This window comes from Salmo trutta, chromosome 25, assembly GCF_901001165.1.
Source record: "Salmo trutta chromosome 25, fSalTru1.1, whole genome shotgun sequence".
Lineage (NCBI taxonomy): Eukaryota > Metazoa > Chordata > Actinopteri > Salmoniformes > Salmonidae > Salmo > Salmo trutta.
This window is the reverse complement of record NC_042981.1, coordinates 10,485,118-10,507,484: the sequence shown is the minus strand read 5'-3', so window position 1 is coordinate 10,507,484 and position 22,367 is coordinate 10,485,118. Positions and strand designations below refer to the sequence as shown.

The 22,367-nt window shown below is 45.1% G+C and overlaps 1 protein-coding gene across 7 annotated transcripts in view; it reads right to left on the bottom strand.

Moving 5' to 3' along the window:
• Positions 1 to 22,367, bottom strand: part of LOC115161993 (SAM and SH3 domain-containing protein 1) — a 128,463-nt gene that overhangs the window by 32,117 nt on the left and 73,979 nt on the right. The window contains exon 1 of one of the 7 annotated variants that reach the window (XM_029712872.1): positions 6,744 to 6,882. The exons of the other annotated variants lie outside the window; for them this stretch is intronic. The gene's annotated coding sequence lies outside the window, so the exon portion shown is untranslated. Of the gene's footprint in view, positions 1 to 6,743; positions 6,883 to 22,367 lie in introns of those variants that run through there. 7 annotated transcript variants of the gene reach the window in all.

Here is a 22,367-nt window from a genome sequence, read left to right as displayed (position 1 = left end):
CTGAAGCCTTCTTCACAACAATTGAACCGCTCTCCTTGAAGTTCTTGATGATCCGATAAATGGTTAATTTAGGTGCAATCTTACTGGCAGCAATATTCTTGCCTGTGAAGCCCTTTTTGTGCAAAGCAATGATGACTGCACGTGTTTCCTTGCAGGTAACCATGGTTGACAGAGGAAGAACAATGATTTTAAGCACCACCCTCATTTTGAAGCTTCCGGTCTGTTATTTGAACTCAGTCAGCATGGCAGAGTGATCTCCAGCCTTGTCCTCGTCAACACTCACACCTGTGTTAACGAGAGAATCAATGACATGTCAGCTGGTCCTTTTGTGGCAGGGCTGAAATGCATTGGAGATTTTGGGGGGATTCAGTTCATTTTCATGGCAAAGAGGGACTTTGCAATTAATTGCAACTCATCTGATCATTCTTAATAACATTCTGGAGTGTATGCAAATTGCTATCACACAAACTGAGGCAGCAGACTTCGTGAAAATTAATATTTGTGTCATTCTCAAAACTTTTGGCCACGACTGTATATTATGGCAAGAACAGCTCAAATAAGCAAAGAGAAACAACAGTCCATCATTACTTTAAGACATGAATGTCAGTCAATACGGAAAATTTCAAGAACGTTGAAGGTTTCTTCAAGTGCAGTCGCAAAAACGATCAAGCGTTACGATGAAACTGGCTCTCATGAAGACCGCCACAGGAATGGAAGACCCAGAGTTACCTCTGCTGCAGAGGATGAGTTCATTAGAGTTACCAGCCTCAGAAATTGCAGGCCAAATAAATGCTTCACAGAGTTCAAGTAACAGACACATCTCAATATCAACTGTTCAGAGGAGTCTGTGTGAATCAGGCCTTCATGGTCGAATTGCTGCAAAGAAACCACTACTAAAGGCCACCAATAATAAGAAGAGACTTGCTTGGGCCAACAAACATAAGCAATAGACATTAGACTGGTGGAAATTTGTCCTTTGGTCTGGAGTCCAAATTGGAGATTTTTGGTTCCAAGAGCCGTGTCTTTATGAGACGCGGTGTGGTAGAATGGATGATTTCTGCATGTGTATTTCCCACCGTAATACATGGAGGAGGAGGTGTTATGCTGTGAGAGTGCTTTGCTGGTGACATTGTCTGATTTATTTAGAATTCAAGGCACACTTAACCAGCATGGCTACCACAGCATTCTGCAGCGATACGCCATCCCATCTGGATTGGGCTTAGAGAGACTATCATTTGTTTTTCAACAGGACAATGACCCAATACACCTCCAGGCTGTGTAAGGGCTATTTTACCAAGAAGGAGAGTGATGGAGTGCTGCATCAAATGACCTGCCCTCCATAATCCCTCGACCTCAACCAAATTGAGATGGTTTGGGAAGAGTCAGACCGCAGAGTGAAGGAACAGCAGCCAACAAGTGCTCAGCATATGTGGGAACTCCAAGACTGTTGGAAAAGCATTCCAGGTGAAGCTGGTTGAGAGAATGCCAAGAGGGTGCAACGCTGTCATCAAGGCAAAGTGTGGCTATTTGAAGAATCTCAAATATAAAATATATTTTGATTTATTTAACACTTTTTTGGTTACTACATGATTCCATGTGTTATTTCATAGTTTTAATGTCTTCACTATTATTCTACAATATAGAAAATAGTACAAATAAAATAAAACCCTTGAATGAGCAGATGTTCTAAAACTTTTGACCGGTAGTGTTCATCTCCCATACATGCTATACTCCAACTGCCTCTTTACACTACAGGCCTTACAGTATTTACCCCAAACCTACAACCACAAAGCATGCAGACAACATAAATACAGCTGAAAATATTACATTAGTTATTATGAAACATTTAAAAAGAGTATGCATCCCTCACACTAGTCATTTGAGTGGATTTGAATGTGTCTGTACTCTGCCCAACCTTATCTCTCTAAACTAAATCAGAAATGATGAATACATTATGTTATAATGAATTTAAAAAGGGTATGTATTCTAGTGTCTTTTCCCCAAACAATCCTGAGTTGTGACCAGCAACTGAAGGCTCACTGGTCTCCTTCTTGTGGTATGATACTAACCCTAACCCTTGTGGTATGATACTAACCCTAACCCTCGTGGTATGATACTGTGACTGACTGGCTCAACTGTCCAGAAAAAAAGAACCATTCATTCGGTTAAATGACATGATGTCCCGGAGGTCAGAAACAGTCAAGTCTAGCTGCTTGGCTGCATGCATCCCAAATGGTACCCTATTCCTTATGAAGGGCATTACCTTTCACCAGGGCCCATTGACCAGGGCCCAAAAATAGTACACTATATAGGGAACAGGGTGCAATTTGGGACGCAGACCTTTTCTTTTCACCCATCGAGTTGAGAAATGAATGAACAAATGATCTAGGCTGTTGTCCATTGAGAGGCATAGCACTGTCAGACCACAGACAGATCGCCACTGCGTGCTTCTTATAAACAGTCCATTGTAGGGTGACCACATGATATCTCATGCCTCCCAGCGCTTATTTTGCATGGTATGTTCAACACAATACGTCTTATGTCATTGTAAGCGGCTATGAAAAAATGCTGTCTTGATGTCTTCACTTCTATGAAAAATACCTTCTTACATTATGCTCGTGAATGTAATAGCCAGAGTTATATTCCCCATCCAAGATCCTGCTTATTAATTCATTTTGTATACAACCGTCTGATGCTCGTAGGTGAGAGTAGAGGGAAAGCCATAACCAGGCACCTTTGTTACAGTCTGACCCTCAGACAAACGGAACAGATGGGTTGCAGATGCCCTGTGCACGTCCTGACAGGGGAGATCCCCATTGAAACTACTGCACCACAGCATCAGGGCTTGTCTCCCTCTCTAAGCAGTAACTGAGGCAGTCCCCTGTAACAGGTCTCATCAGATCAGAGGAGTAAAGGACAGTCACATCACCAGTTGACAATGGATCCGGAAGGTATCTGAAGACAAAACGTCTTCCTTGTCTCGTGTCCTGAGGCCGCTGTATGTCTGGTGATAAGAGATCTGTCTTATGGTGCTCCTTTCAGAAACAACGCTACAGTGGATATCTCACCTGACCGCTTGTGGTGGAGCTGGAGCTATCTGGGGATGCTCTCACTAACACACACACTTCAAAAAGTCTGAGTCTGGCGTTGCTTCAGATGAAGCATTGCATATAAAAAGGTCAAATATAGGCTTGAGCGGTATCCACATTTTTACATTGTCATACCATCCTCTCATCCCGGGATTTATGCCATTACCGGTTTAGTACACAAGGGGGCAGAAAAGTACACAAACTACAGAAAAACCCTTTGGGTGTCGATTACCAGAATGCTAACAAAAATACCACAAGTTATAGAGCATTTACATGCACAACCATATGTAGGAGCTATTGGATGTCGAGATAGCAGTGGCAGCTGTACAGAGAGCTCATCCAAAGGTCTTTGACTATTTCAAACATGGCAAAAAGCTAACAATATGATGCCCCGTCTAGTTATTAATTCAGCCACTTAGATATAGTGCATTCGGGAAAGTATTCAGACCCCTTGACTTTTTCCACATTTTGTTAATTTACAGCCTTATCTAAAATTGATGAAATTATTGTTTTTCCTCATCAATCTTCAGACAATCCCCATAATGACAAAGTGAAAACAGGTTTACACATGTTTACAAATGTATTAAAAATAAAACAAATATCTTCGCATAAGTATTCAGACACTTTGCTATGAGATTTGAAAGTGAGTTCAGGTGCATCCTGTTTCCATTGATCATCCTTGAGATGTTTCTACAACTTTATTGGAGTCCACCTGTGGTAAATTCAATTGATTGGACATGATTTACAAAGGCACACACCTGTCTATATAAGGTCCCACAATTGATAGTGCATGTGAGAGCAAAAACCAAGGCAGGAGGTCGAAGGAATTGTCCGTAGAGCTCTGCGACAGGATTGTGTCAAGGCACAGATATGGGGAAGGGTACCAAAAAATGTCTGCAGCATTGAAGGTCCCCAAGAACAGATTGGCCTCCATCATTCTTAAATGGAAGAAGTTTGGAAACACCAAGACTCTTCCTAGAGCTGGCCGCCCGGCCAAAGTGAGCAATCGGGGGAGAAAAGCCTTGGTCAAGTGACCAAGAACCCGATGGTCACTCTGACAGAGCTCCAGAGTTCCTCTGTGGAGATGGGAGAACCTTCCAGAAGGACAACCATCTCTGCAGCACTCCACCAATTGGGCCTTTATGGTAGAGTGGCCAGACAGAAGCCATTCCTCAGTAAAAGGCACATCAGCCCGCTTGAAGTTTGCCAAAAGGCACCTAAAGGACTCTCAGACCATGAGAAACAAGATTCTCTGGTCTGATGAAACCAAGATTGAACTCTTTTGGCACCATCACAACGGTGAAGTATGGTGGTGGCAGCATCATGCTGTGGAGGACATTTTCAGCGGCAGGGACGGGGAAACTAGCCAGAATCGAGGGAAAGATGAACGGTGCAAAGTACAGAGAGATCCTTGATGAAAACCTGCTCCAGAGAGCTCAGGACCTCAGACTGGGGTGAAGGTTCACCTTCCAACAGGACAATGACCCTAAGAACACAGCAAAGACAACGCAGGAGTGGCTTCGGGACAAGTCTCTGAATGTCCTTAAGTGGCCCAGCCAGAGCCGGGACTTGAACCCGATCGAACATCTCTGGAGAAACCTGAAAATAGCTGTGCAGCGATGCTCCCTATCCAACCTGAAAGAGCTTGAGAGGATCTGCAGAGAAGAATGGGATAAACTCCCCAAATACAGGTGTGCCAAGCTTGTAGCATCATACCAAAAAAAAGAGTCTGTAATCGCTGCCAATGGTACTTCAAAGGGTCAATGTGACATTTCAGCAGTTTTTTTTATACATCTGCAAAAATGTTGCTTTGTCTTCATGGGGTATTGTTTGTAGATGGATTAAAAAATATATAATTTGCATAAATTTTAGAATAAGGCTGTAAAGTAACAATGTGGAAAAAGTCAAGGGGTCTGAATACTTTCCGAATGCACTGTCACAAGAAAGTTAAACTTAGCGGTCCCATTAAGACAGAAATCTGTGATTTTCACACAGGAAAAATATATAAAATGCAGAAGAAATATTGTTTTGTAAACACAGCTCTAAAATGCTTATTGTAATTTCTGCTTGGCATCAGACTAATTTTGTGCTTCAGTTGCACTTCTCCACTCGGATGAGAATTTCCAAAGGGGCATTCTAACAGCAGACAGCGCTATGACTGACGGGTAGCTACTTTTCACGGTGTAGCCAGCCTACTTCTTTGTAAAATGCAAGATTAACTTTAAGCAAAAAAATAGGAAATGTAGCTGGCTACAATCTTCCTATGATAAACATGATGGCCATGCACCGTAAAAAACAACAACTTTGTTTTCCATTGTTGTCATCTGATGAAAATGAAGCTATTTTCTGCCAGGTGTGTTGCACTATGTATTTTCTGTGAAGGAAAACTACAGTTGCACGTCCCTGATCACTCTACTGAAGCAAAAAAACACTTTCAATATAAAACACGACCCCTGTAAATACACTGCTGGACTCACCTGCTCCTGCTTTCTCCCGTTGTGCTATTTTACAAACAAACACACGTGACTGGCTCAATCGTAAGCATCATTATGTAAAATAATATGACAGGTGAAATGAACACGATATGCTTTATCTCCTAACGTATTGCACAAGTTGACTGCAGATATTTACTTACATTTCTACAAATATTCACATTTATTGAAAAACTTTAAAGAAATTGTTTCAACGGTATTGACAGTATTGGAAAACCCCTCCCGTGGCTATTTCCAAATATCTCGGTATACCGCCAAAAGCTAGTCAAATAGGGTACTTATATTTATCCTGTTTCACACATGTACAACCTCTTAATCAGTACAATTATGGTGAAATGGAAAATTAGTTTTTTTTGCATATCCCTCCCCCCCGAGACACCCTCAGAAAATGTGGTCATGGCCAGGGATCAGCCATTATTGACGGCGACCCTGGAGATATTAGGGTTAAGTGCCTTGCTCAAGGGCAGGGATCAAACAAGCAACCTTTCAGTTACTGGCCCAACGCTAACCACTAGGCTGCCACCAATATAGAGATACAAATCCGCACATCTCTTATATCCTCAGATCGCTCCTCTATATCAATTCCTACTTTTGTGTCGATCATCTCAGCCTAATAAGAGTTAGCAAACACATAGGCCTTCGCATTCACTCCTTCACCCATTCACCCATTCACCCATTCATTCATTAATTCATTCATTCATTCATTCATTCATTCATTCATTCATTCATTCGGACAACTATCAACCATTCAGCAGACACCCATTATGTGCAACAGGCCTCCTACAGTACATATCCCTTTATGTCATGTATCAGCACAGTCTAACAACAGGGGAATGGGTCATATCATACATCATAGCTATCATGTCCATCACAACAATCTCTTAGCGGGGTCATACTGTACACACACCGCTTAGTGAAAACAGGACGACACTAAAAGGGAAGGAACCAGAGACACAGCAAATAACAGCAGATCCAATTATTATGATAAAAACTTCCCCACAGCCACTAAAGAGGTCTATTATTACAGAGCAACGTTGTTCATCCTATGAAAGAAGGCTGACATCAGCAAACCAACACTAAACTAACAGGCATTAGTTCACCAGATGCTCCAGTTCAGCGTGAGAGTAACAGGAAAAGTAAAGAGATCTTTTACAATTCTCACCACAAGTTGGCAGCCTGTTTCTTATACCCCCTCCCCCCCCACTTGCGCTTGACAGGAGGAACGATTAGGGTGGTTAAGTCCGGTTCCTCGTTGTCTTTTCAAACTTGACTGAGTTACTCCTCAGAACACTCAGTGGAGAACAATGCAACTTCAACTCAAAGGAGGAGTGTCCAGCAAACAGAAATATAGCCAGGGCTGCTGTGAAGGTGGGGCTGTGTGTGACCAGCTGGGTCTTTCTGCTCACTACCACACACACACACACACTGACTCGCTGTTCATTCACTAGATAACATAAACCCCTCTCTGCTGAGTGTTAGGGTGTGTGTGTGTGTGTGTGTGTGTAACACGCTGTTTCACAAGTTTGAACCACAAAAGTTTGTTCAAGCATGGATAAGGAATTTATACCACAAATAGGTGACGCTCAGTGAGTATGGGGCTAAATTAACTTAGACACAAGGAGTGGCAAGGTTTAGTGATGATCATTCAGCACAACGTCTCACTGACCACCAGCAGAGGGCAGCAAAAGACAAGTGAACTAGCCCTTCCATAGCTTCTCCCCTTCTTGGTTCACAGAGGGTGAAGGAGACTGAGGGAATCCTAAAAAGTTAATTTATATTAAGTATTCTAACAAAAAACATACTATCCGTGATGACAAAGCGTTCTATGTCTTCATAAGATCTTGGACAATCTACTCATGGTCAATATTTACAAAGGGTAGCCATCTGAACAGCCTCTGGTAAGAAACTCCCAATCCTCCTAAAACAATCCTAATCAAATGAACGACTACACGTAAACATAGTCCTATTTCCAGGTACAAAACAGTTTACTGTACTAATAAAATCACAACAGTAGGACTCTGGAAATTAACATTGATGCTCCCCCCCCTCACGGACTAAATTCAAATGTTTTAACAGATCTTGGTCTGACCTTTGACCCCAATATAAACCTACTCGCCCTAGTATGAGATTAGGGTGGTTAAATCCTGTGTCTGTCTCCTAATATTAACCTCATTGTCTCCAGTGTACAGAGCTATGGCAGGGCAGCCAGAAACACTACCATTAGATCAGTGGTAGTGATTCTAGTGCAGGGGCAGATGGATGAGTGAGCTAGGTATGTGCTGTATTACCCCCCCACACACACAGGGGGCTGGGGATGGACAGGAGGAGGAGGTGTGCTGTCTGTCTGGGTCTGCCAGTTCCTCCTGAATATGATCATAACAGACAGCTACACACACACACACACACACACACACACACACACACACACACACACACACTGGGCTCTTGTTCAATCTGACCTTGTTTGGAATCACATAAAAAAAACGGCATCCCTCTCCTCCCAAGATGATTATAATTGTGGTGTTAAATGAAAGCTGCAATATGCAACTTTTGGGGTGGTCAGAACAAATTCATTCTCATAGACTTCCTTTCAAGGTGGTAGATCTGGTATGTGTGTGCTATTTTTATGCTTCCCGTTCTTAAGTTTAGTTTTTGCGTCTTTTACTTTCGATTTTGTACAACAGTTTCAAAACAGCTGGAAATACAATATGTTTGGTTATGGAAAATACATTTCACACCGGTTTAGATGGTACAATGATTCTCCATAATATACTTGCTTGTTTTGTCACATACTGAAATTAGGCGAACTATTAGAATGTTATCAACCAGGAAACATTTCTATTTCGTTTTTATATTTACGAAGTAAACAGTAGTGGGTCAATTTCCGCAACAACTAGGAGGGTTGAAGCGCGAGGCTAAACTTCCCCGCTGTTTAGGTCCCATTAGCTTCTATGTTGTAGCAGTATGAAGCGCACCCGTGCAGACTCTCTGTGAGCGCAAAGTCTTGCATCAAACTCATCTCAGATGGGCCATTCCTCTGCTCAGACGTAAGATCTGGCAGGTGTCCGCAACAACACCTGGATAGGTATTTTAGGTATCAGCTAACCACATCAACGTGGTGTTCCCCTGCATTGATGTTGCATGCATCAACCAATGGTTGGGTGCCACGTCATTAACAGGTTTGTTAATTATTTTATTTCTGTTTACAAAATAGTTTCTTCATGATTCGTTTTGATTTCGTTTACTATAATAACCTTGGCTCCCACCCTCCTCTCTCCCCTTCCATCTTTCCTCCCACCATCTCCCCTTCCCTCTCTTTATTGACCGACAATAGACCATTGCCACACAGAAGAAACCAGTAGACTAGTTCTTGTAATGTTGAGACGTGTTCCACTTATGCTCTCTCCTGCATGAGCTCCCCCGCATAGAGACTGTTGCTATAAGGAAGTGGAAGAGGCTAAACTAAACCGATCGACCACATCAGTACGCCGCAGAGCGGGTGTCTGCTCAGACATTTATTATGTAATATCATTTCTTTCTAAGATTCACGGATTAAACGGAACGGTGTTGAAAAGGATCTGAATGACACTTTAAAAGAGGATGGGAATAAGCGGAACGAACGCTGAGCATTTCTCTGTATCAGTAGGCTAACTGCCCTAGCCCAGGGGATTGGGACATTGACCTTAAATCCATTAGCAGGGACTTTCATAGCAGGGTGACAAACGTCCCCCCCCCAAAAATCTCCAGACAAGAAGAGATCCCCTTTACAATTCAACAGCACAGAGCTAAAGGGAGATGGGGAGGGACAGACAGCAAGAGAGATAGCAACCAAGAGGGAGTGATGAAAGAGACAAATGGAGAGAGGGAGATGAGAACATTTTTTTTAAAGATGGAGAGAGTAAGAGTTAGAGACAGGAGAGGGGGTCGTTTTCCCTCTGTATGGTTGAGGAGACTGTCTGTCGATTGTTCCTGGCCCCTGAAGCATGTTTAATTCAGAGATTCTGAAATAATTACATCAAGCTTCATGCATTGGTAATTAACCCACATGGCATCTGAGTATCCACACGACACACTCATCACCATGTTGGGCACTACGTTTGACCAGGGCAGACGTCAATCATGGAACAACATGCTAGATGTTAAGACTGCTGAATTGGGTGGGAGAAAATGGAAAAACATTTTCATAAAGATTCAATGACACCTGCAATAAATGAATCAATTATTGCGCTTTAAACGTACAACATATTATACATTTCCTTCCTCTTGGCTGTAAAAATGTCTGATTACTATCCAGATTTGTCACAAACCACCTGTGAAGCAGAAGCAGTGGATTGGACAGTGAGGAGACAGACAGGATGTGCTGGTGCCGGATGAGACTGGTGCAGGACGAACTGGCCAATAAACTTAATACAGAAAATAACAGGACTTTGACAAATACTTCAATAAATCAAAGATATTCTCAGTATAAACTATTCCGGTAACAACTCTGTCTATAGCCAAACTCAGGTGTAACTCTACTCTAGCCAACTTGTTACCTGCCCAGCCTGCTCTCCTCCAGGTATAACTCTACTGTAGCCAACTTGTTACCTGCCCAGCCTGCTCTCCTCCAGGTATAACTCTACTGTAGCCAACTTGTTACCTGCCCAGCCTGCTCTCCTCCAGGTATAACTCTACTGTAGCCAACTTGTTACCTGCCCAGCCTGCTCTCCTCCAGGTGTAACTCTACTGTAGCCAACCTGTTACCTGCCCAGCCTGCTCTCCTCCAGGTGTAACTCTACTGTAGCCAACCTGTTACCTGCCCAGCCTGCTCTCCTCCAGGTATAACTCTACTGTAGCCAACCTGTTACCTGCCCAGCCTGCTCTCCTCCAGGTGTAACTCTACTGTAGCCAACTTGTTACCTGCCCAGCCTGCTCTCCTCCAGGTGTAACTCTACTGTAGCCAACTTGTTACCTGCCCAGCCTGCTCTCCTCCAGGTGTAACTCTACTGTAGCCAACTTGTTACCTGCCCAGCCTGCTCTCCTCCAGGTGTAACTCTACTGTAGCCAACTTGTTACCTGCCCAGACTGCTCTCCTCCAGGTGTAACTCTACTGTAGCCAACTTGTTACCTGCCCAGACTGCTCTCCTCCAGGTGTAACTCTACTGTAGCCAACTTGTTACCTGCCCAGCCTGCTCTCCTCCAGGTATAACTCTACTGTAACCAACCTGTTACCTGCCCAGCCTGCTCTCCTCCAGGTATAACTCTACTGTAGCCAACTTGTTACCTGCCCAGACTGCTCTCCTCCAGGTGTAACTCTACTGTAGCCAACTTGTTACCTGCCCAGCCTGCTCTCCTCCAGGTATAACTCTACTGTAGCCAACTTGTTACCTGCCCAGCCTGCTCTCCTCCAGGTGTAACTCTACTGTAGCCAACTTGTTACCTGCCCAGACTGCTCTCCTCCAGGTATAACTCTACTGTAGCCAACTTGTTACCTGCCCAGCCTGCTCTCCTCCAGGTGTAACTCTACTGTAGCCAACTTGTTACCTGCCCAGCCTGCTCTCCTCCAGGTATAACTCTACTGTAGCCAACTTGTTACCTGCCCAGCCTGCTCTCCTCCAGGTGTAACTCTACTGTAGCCAACTTGTTACCTGCCCAGCCTGCTCTCCTCCAGGTATAACTCTACTGTAGCCAACCTGTTACCTGCCCAGACTGCTCTCCTCCAGGTGTAACTCTACTGTAGCCAACTTGTTACCTGCCCAGACTGCTCTCCTCCAGGTGTAACTCTACTGTAGCCAACCTGTTACCTGCCCAGCCTGCTCTCCTCCAGGTGTAACTCTACTGTAGCCAACTTGTTACCTGCCCAGCCTGCTCTCCTCCAGGTATAACTCTACTGTAGCCAACTTGTTACCTGCCCAGCCTGCTCTCCTCCAGGTGTAACTCTACTGTAGCCAACCTGTTACCTGCCCAGCCTGCTCTCCTCCAGGTGTAACTCTACTGTAGCCAACTTGTTACCTGCCCAGCCTGCTCTCCTCCAGGTATAACTCTACTGTAGCCAACTTGTTACCTGCCCAGCCTGCTCTCCTCCAGGTGTAACTCTACTGTAGCCAACTTGTTACCTGCCCAGCCTGCTCTCCTCCAGGTGTAACTCTACTGTAGCCAACCTGTTACCTGCCCAGACTGCTCTCCTCCAGGTGTAACTCTACTGTAGCCAACTTGTTACCTGCCCAGCCTGCTCTCCTCCAGGTGTAACTCTACTGTAGCCAACTTGTTACCTGCCCAGCCTGCTCTCCTCCAGGTGTAACTCTACTGTAGCCAACCTGTTACCTGCCCAGCCTGCTCTCCTCCAGGTGTAACTCTACTGTAGCCAACTTGTTACCTGCCCAGCCTGCTCTCCTCCAGGTGTAACTCTACTGTAGCCAACTTGTTACCTGCCCAGCCTGCTCTCCTCCAGGTGTAACTCTACTGTAGCCAACTTGTTACCTGCCCAGCCTGCTCTCCTCCAGGTGTAACTCTACTGTAGCCAACTTGTTACCTGCCCAGCCGGCTCTCCTCCAGGTATAACTCTACTGTAGCCAACTTGTTACCTGCCCAGCCTGCTCTCCTCCAGGTGTAACTCTACTGTAATCAACCTGTTACCTGCCCAGCCTGCTCTCCTCCAGGTATAACTCTACTGTAGCCAACTTGTTACCTGCCCAGCCTGCTCTCCTCCAGGCAAAGGCCAACTGACCACATAAATACTCTTTCCAGGAACTCTCGGCCGCTATGAATGTCCCATCATGTTTGCCCCAAAACACATTTCTACCATAAATGCGTAATTTCCCATGGACATGTACCATAAAACAACAGTTTTACATAAACACACACTTTAATAACTTGCGCCATAATGCATCAGGTAGGTTAAATTAAATGATTATTCTCTACCAACACTTTCATCGTTATTCTAATAATACATTTCACATTGCTAGAGCATGTATGTTTAAAATGGCCAGCTTTATACACGATAGAAACATGGTTAACAAGTTACATTGTTTTAGTAACTGGCGTGCACAACAAACAATTGACTTTGGCACCTTATGTCAAAGTATTGTTGGCAAATGGAATGTGCAACCCTATCCAACATTCTCTTTTGTTTCAGGATTCTTGACTATACCTTGAATAGAAACAAATAGTTTCTCCAACCAATCATTTGTTTGAGTATCACGGTCTATAAGTCACGGACATGCGCTCCATGACACCACCCCTCTGAAAGATGTGAAGCTCCCTTATATATTGCAGTGTATATGGCAACTGTGTACAATTTTGCTTTATTTGATTGTTTCTTAGCTAGCAGACTCAAGATATTGCTCATAAATCCTCAAAACGTTGGAATGACTGACTGTTCCTCATCAAAATTTCACTTACATTTTAGAGCCATTAAATGTGTGTTTGATACAAGCTGCGCCATACTTGGAGGTATATGACTTATAATTCATGACTAATTATTACATTTCCAAAGTATTTCTGCTTTAATCCTTTTGGTTTAACCATTCTGCATTATTCAGGTTAAGATTATTTTTTCATAACCTGGTCACTGAGTTACATCTTATCCAGCTCGTTTGGAAACATTATGTTCCTCATTTATATATGTATGTGAAGCACTGTCTGCACTGCATTTTACTCTATGAAATGTGCTACATAAATAACATTTAAATTGATTTGATCATGGAAATATGAAATGGAATGCTTCTCACTGAATCCTCCTTTGAGCCTCAATCTCAACCAACACTAACTGGACACATAGCAGGAGACTGGTGTGGCGTCTGTGCATTCAGGTGGCTGAACACAAATTGACAGGGCTGAGAAACGTGGTCATGAGGCCGTTAAAACCAGTCCATGTGTGAGTCGCCCACACAGAGAGTAAGGCTAGATATTGACTGAAAGAATCAATGGGATTCACGGTGCACATTCAAATCGCTACAACAGTATTCTGTTCTCTTATTTCTTCTGCATGATGTTCTCCCCTTTGCCAATGTGCTCAGAATTATTTTTAAGCGTACAAAATATGCCGGTTTCAATGGGCATGAGTACAGAGCCCAACTGCCCTAGGAGGCTCTATTAGCGGGCCTGTGAGCTGCCGTTAGTGGGAGAAGGATCTGACAGGTTCAATGCTCCATACTGTAATGTAAAAGGTCAATAGTAGCCAATCAGACTCTCACCTGACAGAGTGGCAGACCAGGTCCAATACAGATACAGTATGAAACATAACACCTTGTCCTCTGTGATTTATTGTGAAACCATAACCAGTGTTCAAAGTCGCTCTGGATTCTCATGCAATTCTTCTTATGGAAGTAAGAGAATGCTGCTAGCTTGGCTAATTGCTTTAATGACTCCCCTCCACAGTGGAATCAGTATTGGATCATGTAGCTAAGGATGTCCTTGGAAGGGGACAGAAGGAGGAGATGGGGAGTTTGAGTCAAAGTACACTGAAAAACTGAAGTCAGACAGAAGACAATGTTCCCAGCGCTGTAGTGATGTCTGTGGGAGCTTTTGGTTGTCAAGTGGAGCCGAGTGTAATTAGTGGAGAGATAGTGTAGAGAGGGTGGAGTAGAGGTTAGAGAGGAACATTTGAAGTACATGAGCAGTTTGTTAGATTCAGTCTCTTGAAAAAATGATCTCCCATAGGGCAGAGACAGGCCATCACTCAGAACACTCCCACAGGAACACTCAGAACACTACCACAGTTAAGAACCCTTAGAACAAAAATAAAATAACATTTAGAACAGCTCATTTTCAATCACTATGTACTCCACGCTCTCTTTCTCCTTCACAGCACAGCCAAAAGCGCTGAGCGCGCATTACATTTACTTCAGTCAGTTAATGCTCTACTTAGACAATAGGCTTTTAGTGATGAGGGCTCTGTTGAAACAAGTCATTTTGTCTCTGGTGCAACAAACCTCTCAAATGGCCCCTCTCTCTAGTTCTCAGCACACCTGTGTGTCACCAATGACACCCTATTCACTATATTATTGCACTACTTTGACCAGAGCCCTATGGCCTAGGTAAAAAGTAGTTAAGGGAATAGGGCGCCATTTTGGAAAGTGCCATTGTACAGCTTCAATGGAATTTAGGGACCACAAAGGAAATACTGTAGATATTTTTTTGGTGATATCCCCGTCACGTTTATAACATTCACTGTGAGTATGTGTTTTTTTAAACTGGTAAATAAAATAAAATCGGCCACAGTTAGTATCTCTGTCCTGACTGATATCTCCATCACCTGTTTGTCTTCATGTGCTACCCTGTCTCTTAACATCCCCACTCACTGTCTCTTGCTTCCCTTTCTTCCATCCCTCCGGCTCACTTTCCCCCCCTAATCTCTGGATCGCTCTCTTTCTATGGAATATTTCTCTATCCCTGTCAGGCATCTCCCCAACTGTTTTCAAGAATAACCAAAATAGGTCCTTTACATCAGAAAACACATTAAGTGAAGTAAAAAAAAAAATGGGATGCATGAATAAATACTAATGTAGACTAATGGCCTTAAATGGAGGTTGTGACTCAGTCACAGATGTTTCAGCATTGTGGCTAGAAGCATCTCAGTCACCGAGAGAGTTCAGATCAAGCTCACGTATAGCACAGTGCACACATTCTTAGTATGTGTAGGTTCTCCCTGCGGGAATTAAACCCACAACCTTCGAATGGCTAGAGCCATGCTCTTACCAACTGAACCAAACAGAACCAAAAGAGGTAGAACCCCCCTCAGTTTAAAAAAAGCACACCAGATTAAAAAAGAGGAAACAGAGGATTTATTTGCTGTGCCCCATCCTGTAAAATGAAACAAATTCAGGAGAGGAGCAGATAGGGGAAATTCCTGTGCCCTAGCCTTAAAAGGTGCAATCTGTAATATCCCTCAGTTTTACAGCAGGGATGCAGTTTCTCTGAAAAACAAATTACATACTGTAGCTTTAAAGCAAATCAGATTCAAGGAGGAAGTGTAGGATTTATTAGCAGGGTCTCATCGTGCAAGGAGGGACAGGTTAACACTGTACCTGTCCACCTGTTTCCTCTCATTCCTCATAAAACATTCTGCACATCCCTTATCTGAGCTATCGTTATGGACACCCACCCACCCTTCCTGTTTATATGCTGACTGGCTGGGACACCAGTGCACTTGACATAGAAGATGCATTTCTGGTTTGATTGTGGGTTTACAGTCCTAATAAATATATAATAAATAAAAACAATGGTAAGAATAAGAGGACCAAGACAAAGGTAGACAGTGTCACGGTTGTCTTCGTCTTCTGACGATAGTGCGAAATCGTCATCAGAAAAGGTAGACCAAAACGCAGCAGGTACGTGTATGCTCATTTTGATGATTTATTAACTTCAAAAAAATGAATACAAAAAATAACAAACACGAGAAACGAACGAACGACAACAAACAGTCTGGAAAAGCCTAAGCTCAACACAGAACAATCACCCACACCTAACAAACACAAACACACCCTCCTATATGGGACTCTCAATCAAAGGCAGATAGACAACACCTGCCTTCAACTGAGAGTCCCAACCCCAATTAACCAGACATAGAAACAGACATACTAGACTAGACATAGAATAACTGAAAACCAAACAGTGCCCAAAAACCCCGAAATACTTAAACCAAATGACCCTTCACCAAAACACACCACCCCGAACCACATAAAACGAATACCCTCTGCCACGCCCTGACCAAACTACAAAAACAATTAACCTTATACTGGCCAGGACGTGACAGTACCCCCCCCCCTTAAAGGTGCTACCCCGGAAGCACCTTAACAAAAAATAACCCCAAACAATACCCAAAAGAAAAATTCCCCCTTACTAAAGGGAGGGAAGGGAGGGTGGCTGCCGTCAACGACGGCACTGTGCTACACCCCCCCTCCCCAACCCACCTATATCAGGAGGTGGCTCCGGCTCAGGCCGTTCCAGGCTGTCTGGGCAGTCTGGCAGCTCGGGACAGTCTGGGCAGTCTGGCAGCTCGGGACAGTCTGGGCAGTCTGGCAGCTCGGGACAGTCTGGGCAGTCTGGCAATTCGGGACAGTCTGGGCAGTCTGGCCACTCGGGACAGTCTGGGCAGTCTGGCCACTCGGGACAGTCTGGGCAGTCTGGCCACTCGGGACAGTCTGGGCAGTCTGGCCACTCGGGACAGTCTGGGCAGTCTGGCCACTCGGGACAGTCTGGGCAGTCTGGCCACTCGGGACAGTCTGGGCAGTCTGGCCACTCGGGACAGTCTGGGCAGTCTGGCCGCTCCGGCAGTTCAGGGCAGTCTGGCCGCTCCGGCAGTTCAGGGCAGTCTGGCCGCTCCGGCAGTTCAGGGCAGTCTGGCCGCTCCGGCAGTTCAGGGCAGTCTGGCCGCTCCGGCAGTTCAGGGCAGTCTGGCCGCTCCGGCAGTTCAGGGCAGTCTGGCCGCTCCGGCAGTTCAGCGCAGTCTGGCCGCTCCGGCAGTTCAGCGCAGTCTGGCCGCTCCGGCAGTTCAGCGCAGTCTGGCCGCTCCGGCAGTTCAGCGCCGTCTGGCCGCTCCGGCAGTTCAGCGCCGTCTGGCCGCTCCGGCAGTTCAGCGCCGTCTGGCCGCTCCGGCAGTTCAGCGCCGTCTGGCCGCTCCGGCAGTTCAGCGCCGTCTGGCCGCTCCGGCAGTTCAGCGCCGTCTGGCCGCTCCGGCAGTTCAGCGCCGTCTGGCCGCTCCGGCAGTTCAGCGCCGTCTGGCCGCTCCGGCAGTTCAGCGCCGTCTGGCCGCTCCGGCAGTTCAGCGCCGTCTGGCCGCTCCGGCGACTGTTGACTGGCGGGCAGCTCCGGCGACTGTTGACTGGCGGGCAGCTCCGACGACTGTTGACTGGCGGGCAGCTCCGACGACTGTTGACTGGCGGGCAGCTCCGACGACTGTTGACTGGCGGGCAGCTCCGACGACTGTTGACTGGCGGGCAGCTCCGACGACTGTTGACTGGCGGGCAGCTCCGACGACTGTTGACTGGCGGGCAGCTCCGACGACTGTTGACTGGCGGGCAGCTCCGACGACTGTTGACTGGCGGGCAGCTCCGACGACTGTTGACTGGCGGGCAGCTCCGACGACTGTTGACTGGCGGGCAGCTCCGACGACTGTTGACTGGCGGGCAGCTCCAACGACTGTTGACTGGCGAGGCTGGGTTTACGCACTTGCAGTTTAGTGCGGGGAGCGGGAACAGGACGAGTCGGACTGGGTGGACGCACTTCCGGGTCCGTACGAGAGACAGGAGCTGGAAACCCAGGGCTATGGAGGCGCACAGCCGGTCTAGATCTTACCTCCTGCACAACCCGCCTTGGCTGGATGGAACTAGTAGCCCTGTACGAGCGGGGTGCTTGTACAGGGCAGACTGGGCTGTGCAGGGGCCTGATGGTAGCCGTGCGTAGAGCGGGAGTTGGGTAGCCTGGTCCTCGGAGGCGTACCGGCGACCAGATGCGCTGCGCAGGCATCCTCCTACCAGGCTGGATGCCCGCTCTAGCACGGCACCTGCGAGGGGCTGGAATAACTCGCACCGGACTGTGCGTGCGTATGGGTGAGATAGTGCGCTTCTCAGCAAAACATAGCGCTCTCCACCCCATACGCTCCTCCATATAACCACGGGTAGCTGGCTTCCGGCTCTTCCTTCGCCTAGCCAAACTACTCGTGTGCCCACCCCAAAAAAATTCTTAGGGGTGCCTCTCGTGCTTCTCCCTCAGCGCGTCTCTGGCCTCGTACCATCGCCTCTCCGCCTTGGCTGCCTCAATCTCCCACTGCGGGCGGCGATACTCCCCAGCCTGGTGCCAAGGTCCGGCCCCGTCCAGAACTTCCTCGCAAGTCCACTTCTCCCGCCAGTCCAACTCGAACGCCGTCTGCTCCTTCCTCTGCTGCTTGGTCCTTGAGTGGTGGGTGATTCTGTCACGGTTGTCTTCGTCTTCTGACGATAGTGCGAAATCGTCATCAGAAAAGGTAGACCAAAACGCAGCAGGTACGTGTATGCTCATTTTGATGATTTATTAACTTCAAAAAAATCAATACAAAAAATAACAAACACGAGAAACGAACTAACGACAACAAACAGTCTGGAAAAGCCTAAGCTCAACACAGAACAATCACCCACACCTAACAAACACAAACACACCCTCCTATATGGGACTCTCAATCAAAGGCAGATAGACAACACCTGCCTTCAACTGAGAGTCCCAACCCCAATTAACCAGACATAGAAACAGACATACTAGACTAGACATAGAATAACTGAAAACCAAACAGTGCCCAAAAACCCCGAAATACTTAAACCAAATGACCCTTCACCAAAACACACCACCCCGAACCACATAAAACGAATACCCTCTGCCACGCCCTGACCAAACTACAAAAACAATTAACCTTATACTGGCCAGGACGTGACAGACAGAGAGAGCCCTTATGCTGCTCTTCATTAGACACACTACTGAGGCCAAAGTAAAGGGCATCTCTAAGACCAATTTACAGTGTTTGTTAACCAGTGTAGTAGAGCTCAATAGTAGATGCTTGTGAATGAGCCAGACAAGGACACAGTGGTGCTCCACTGCTCCCATGGACGACATGTATCGTAGAGCAGCCATGGGAAGTCTCTCTCACTCACTGACCAAAAGCCATCAAAGCAACAGCAGATTCTGTTAAAACTCTATACTCCCATACATCTCAAATGACAGACTAAACTGGGAACCCTATGGAGACTAGGGCTGGGAATTGCCAGGGACCTCACGATACGACATTATCACGATACGACATTATCACGACAGGACATTATCACGATATGACATTATCACGATACGACATTATCACGATACGACATTATCACGATACTTTAAGTGCCAATACGATATGTAATTGCATTCTCACAATTCTATATGCATTGCGATTCGATACTGCAATTTTATTTCGATTTGATGTTCCAAACATATTGCTCACTATAGGTCTGCTGCAGAGAAACAAAAGAAAATGTGCTTTGGTCAGTCGTGCTGAAAACATGTTGGCTCACTATTTAAAAAGATGGAGAACAAGCTATAGGATTGATCGTGATAACCTGCTTTCATCAACACTTTACACATTTTTCTAAAGACATTTCTCAAATGAGCATAGACTGCAATATTTCACGAGAGCCCTACAAAATTAAATGAAAACAAAAGGCTGATTGAATCAGTCAGCCACTCATTGGCCAGGCAGGCTTGATGACAGAGTCCTTTGGGAGACACAGCTTAGATACTAATTAGGCTAGATACAGAGAGCAGAGTCAGCATCCAGCCTAATGATCACAAAACTGGAGACTGCTTTTGACAACAGTGGACACAGCCGTGTTCTTTTGACCCCCCCCCCCCCCCCCCCATATTGATTTCAGTGATGATGGATCAGATAAAATCATCAGAGAAAATGAATCTGTCCTAAAGTAAACACGGAAATGAATCCTCTGACCTTCTGTAGCTCAGTTGGTAGAGCAGGGAGCTCGCAACGCCAGGATATTGGGTTCGATCCCTGACTAAGTGACTGGGTAAAAGCGTCTGCTACATGGATCCCCCCCAACCCTTTTTTTCATATTTTTTTTGATTAATAGTAGCTTTCCAACAAACATCAAGCATCACTCTGATGTGGCCCACCCAACTACCTCATCCCCATAGTTATTTTATATTATTACTATTTTTATTTTTTTGCACCCCAGTATCTCTACTTGCACATCATCATCTGCACATCTATCTCTCCAGTGTTTAATTGCTAAATTGTAATTATTTCGCCACTATGACCTATTTATTGCCTTACCTCCCTAATCTTACTACATTTGCACACACTGTAAATATTATTTTCTATTGTGTTATTGACTGTACGTTTGTTTATCCCATGTGCAACTCCGTGTTGTTTTTGTTGCACTACTATGCTTTATCTTGGCCAGGTTGCAGTTGTAAATGAGAACTTGTTCTCAACTGGCCTACCTGGTTAAATAAAGGTGAAATAAAAAATAAATACAACTGACTAACATTTCAGGAAGATTAGTGTCTGGCAATAGATGGCCAAACCACACAAGTGCATCCATCTATCCACACAAAAGCCTAAAGACTGCTCTATCTCTGAAAATCAAACAATAGCCTGAGTACTTAACCCAGACATACTGAAACCAGAAACACTAGATGACTTAACGCAGACATACTGAAACACTAGATGACTTAACCCAGACATACTGAAACACTAGATGACTTAACGCAGACATACTGAAACACTAGATGACTTAACGCTGACATACTGAAACACTAGATGACTTAACCCAGACATACTGAAACACTAGATGACTTAACGCTGACATACTGAAACACTAGATGACTTAACGCTGACATACTGAAACACTAGATGACTTAACCCAGACATACTGAAACACTAGATGACTTAACGCTGACATACTGAAACACTAGATGACTTAACCCAGACATACTGAAACCAGAAACACTAGATGACTTAACGCTGACATACTGAAACACTAGATGACTTAACCCAGACATACTGAAACCAGAAACACTAGATGACTTAACGCTGACATACTGAAACACTAGATGACTTAACCCAGACATACTGAAACCAGAAACACTAGATGACTTAACCCAGACATACTGAAACCAGAAACACTAGATGACTTAACGCTGACATACTGAAACACTAGATGACTTAACCCAGACATACTGAAACACTAGATGACTTAACCCAGACATACTGAAACCAGAAACACTAGATGACTTAACTCAGACATACCGAAACCAGAAACACTAGATGACTTAACCCAGACATACTGAAACACTAGATGACTTAACGCAGACATACTGAAACACTAGATGACTTAACGCAGACATACTGAAACACTAGATGACTTAACACAGACATACTGAAACCAGAAACACTAGATGACTTAACCCAGACATACTGAAACACTAGATGTCTTAACGCAGACATACTGAAACACTAGATGACTTAACGCAGACATACTGAAACACTAGATGACTTAACACAGACATACTGAAACACTAGATGACTTAACACAGACATACTGAAACACTAGATGACTTAACGCAGACATACTGAAACACTAGATGACTTAACCCAGACATACTGAAACCAGAAACACTAGATGACTTAACACAGACATACTGAAACACTAGATGACTTAACGCTGACATACTGAAACGCCACAACAGATTACTTATCCTACCGCATACCACTTTAGGTAAAAGAGCCACAACCGCTGTTGTTGAGCTGATGATGGATTAAAACTGCAAGAGCTGGTAGCTTTGCTTGTGCTGCATTATAGTGTTCATTCACAGGATCACCTCAGGATAAGATGAATGTAGTACACACGAACGCAGAAACGCACACACTTTAACAGTGTTATTCATTTGCAAGAATCTCCTCCACTGCAAACATAAGTCTCCACTGCAGTAGTATCTCGATAGAGGCCCACGGTGTAATAAACACACACTACCACCATCCACCCCAACACGCCCATCCAACACTTTATAATCCACAGGGGAGTCGTTTGACCTTGAGTGTTAACTTAATTGTGCTGCTGTCTTTTGGGTGGTGTGTGTGTCACTCGTTAAGTGCTCCTCTCCAGGCTGTGATGGTATTGCTTCAGGGGGAGATGAGAGGGAGACCCAGATTAGTCTTTATAGCACTTGAGCTTTACTATGTCCTATACCTAAAAACAGCCCTATTATTGAAATATACATATACTCAGAGCCACTGTTCCTGCTGCTTTCCTGGATTGAACATACTGCAGCCCACAGATATATT